Genomic DNA, 3205 nt, shown 5'->3' with positions numbered 1-3205 from the left:
CATCAGCTTCTGATACCTTTGAAACAGGAGCCAAAGGACCTCTAATAATTTTTTTTGATTCTTCATACATTTCTGAAACTTCACATTCATGTGTTTTCAGCTGATTGTAGAGATCGTTCAAACGAGTTGAATCAAAACTCTATTGATTCTTAACCATCATGCTCACACTTCGCCATTCTTTGCGAAGACCGATAATGAATGTTAAATTGAACTCCATGAGAGACCTAGTGATTCCATACCTATTACAGCGAAATATAAGCTCATTCAGACGATCATAGTAATTTTCAAGAGTTTCATCATCCTTTTGTCTGAATCCTTTTAGTTCAACTAGACATTGCTTCACAGAATTGATCTTCATCTTTTCGCTACCTTGATACTTCTCTTTTAGAGTGTTCCAGATGTCCTTTTCTGTTTTACAACTACGAATGTAATTATAAACCACAGGAGGAAGAGCACCTCTTAGTTCCCTCATGCACCTCTTGTCATTATTCTTCAACCGTTTTTGTTGATCAGCAACTTCAGTAGATGCAGCAGATGGACCAATTGGTTGAACATTAACAGGATCTTGCACTGTTCCATCGATACAATTCCAAAGTTCTTTATCAATTCCATTTAAGTAATCTTCCATGCTATCAGCCCAGTGATCATAGTATTCTGGAATTAACATCGAAATTTTGGTTGAAGAACCAAGCAAGTGAGAGAAGGAAGTCATTGTATTCATGTTGAAGTTCGCCATTGATGAACACAGAAATTTTCAGAAAGCTTGAAAAGCTTGATGAAATTGAGAATTTGATCAATTAAATTGATCACAACTGATCGATTACTTGACTAAACAATTTAAAGACAGAATCAATTCAAATTTGAAGACCAAATGTGATTTTCAAAACCAAAATGCACGGAAAATTTTGAGTAAAGTTGCAACTCAAAAAGCAAATGATTCTAACACGAAAATCAGATCGATGCAGTTTGAATCCTGCTGTGATACCAATTGATGAGAATTGTTATCGAGATTTAGGAAAACAAAGTATGATTTTAGTAATCTAAGAGTTAGAACACGAAGAGTAAATATTAATCATATCTCATATTGATGAAGACTGATTACAGAATAAGCAGAAAGGATATTTGCGTTAACAACCAGTCCTTTCTACTTCTAACCTCAGTCCCTATTTATAGGGAACATGAGTGTACAAAAAATATACTAAGTCTAAACATTACACTTAGCACAAATATGACTTAGTAAAATAACATAAAATGCGAAACAATACAAAACACAATATTCGACTTTTACAATTTTGCTTCTACACCTTGTCCTCAAGGTGAAAGGATGGAAATCGCCCAGTAATTTCCTCATAATCTTCCCATGTTGCTTCAGAGTCTAGGAGTCCATGCCATTTGATCAAAACTTCATATGTATCTGTTAGGGTGCAAAGTTATTCATTCATGACTTTGTAAATGTTTGACTTTTGTAAAACCCACTTGCATGTGGTGCTTTAGCCTTTAGACCCATTTGTTAGTTAGAGTGAGAGAGAGACATGTAAACACCTTTATAAATAGTGGGTTCATACCACTTGTAGAGGTGTGCTTGAGAGATGTAAAAGTGAGTGTGTAAGTGTGTGTTAATTATGTAGTCTAGATCTAGATCCTTTTTGTAACACCATATACATTCAATATATCTCTTAAACACCCAAATCACCATGTTCAATTGTGCAAACTTAAATTCTGCATGCCAAACCATGTTCTTATGTCACTACAATTGGTTTCAGAGCTTGGTTTTCACGATCAACGTGACTTTTGAAGAACGATTCTCGGTTTGGCAAATTTTGTCGCAATTTGATCAATTTTGGTGAGTCTCTCTCTATGATCTCTCGTAATATTTGAATTCGTGCGTTACGTTCTTGGTTTTTGATCGTTTGATTTATTGGATCAAATTTTTCTTGAAAAACCCCATTGTTGATCCAATTTTTTTTAAAATCATGTCGAACCAAAACAAAATCAAATTCTCATTATTGTTCATTAAATTCAAATATCTTTTTGAAACCCACAGTAAATCACTTAATCTCTTCATTCGATCCAGAAATTTTGAGCCCAAAACCAATATTATTCATTGTTCATAAATGATTTGAGCCCAAATTGTAATCCACTACTATTTTTAATCGTTTTATCCTATGTTCGATTATATTCGTTTTGATTCAACGTCATTTGTTATCACTCTAAAAATCAATGTTCATCAATTGACTTGTACGGATGCTTTATTCAATTGTACTATCAGTTCCATTAATCGATTACTCTTGAGTTCTTATTCTTGATTTCTCATTTCTTTTAATCGATTAGTGTTGGATGATAATCTGGAATTGTTAAATCGATTTCATATAAGATTTGTTGTATTACAAAGTCGATTGTATTCCGTTTCAAGTGTAGAAATCGTAAAATCGAGTCTTTGATTTTAAAGAACTTAACCAAGAACACTTGAAGGAGGTTTAGAATAGATGTTTGAACATGTTTTTGATCTGAAATTGGTTGTTGGATTCCTTGATTTCGTGTTTGTTGATCTTTGACTCCGGAAAGTCAAAACTATGAAAAAGTCAAACACGATTTTAAAGTGATGAATCTATGATTTCAAGGTTGGAATTGTTCAATACAAGTTGAATATGGGCTGTGAATCTTAAAATGCTGTTTGATTTGGGTTTAATTTCAATAATCACTTGAAGTTTGGAGTTCATGGTGTCGACACACAATTAATGGGTCTTGTTCGATTCTTGAAATCGATTTTGAAATCGGATGGGTTTTGAGTTGTCGAATGATTTTGAGAAGTGAATTGAGAACGAAAGCCAAGATTTTAATTTCAAATTGTTGATTTGGAGTCAGAAACTCGATGATGTTTAGATGTCGATGTTGACTGGGTTCGCATTTGGTTAACTGATTTGAAGGCCAAGAATGTTCGCATACAAAGTATTGATTTGGTTCATTCTGTGAGTTCTCAAGAATTTGGTTTGTTCAAGGTTCGCATACTGATTTTGGTTCGCATATTGATTTTGTTCACATATGGGTGAATCAAATTTAGTTCTCATTTGAGTTCACAGTTGATAAAATAAATTTGAGGTTAAGTTCATTCGCAATCTGTGATGATTTCGTGATATTCGCATTTGAGGTCAAGAAATGTTCTCATATGCGAAAGTTGTTCATTCGCATTTGTGTTGCAAATGAT

Source organism: Lactuca saligna, chromosome 1, assembly GCF_052625555.1.
Source record: "Lactuca saligna cultivar CGN05327 chromosome 1, ASM5262555v1, whole genome shotgun sequence".
NCBI lineage: Eukaryota > Viridiplantae > Streptophyta > Magnoliopsida > Asterales > Asteraceae > Lactuca > Lactuca saligna.
The sequence above is the reverse complement of the archived record's forward strand: the minus strand, read 5'-3'. Positions refer to the sequence as shown.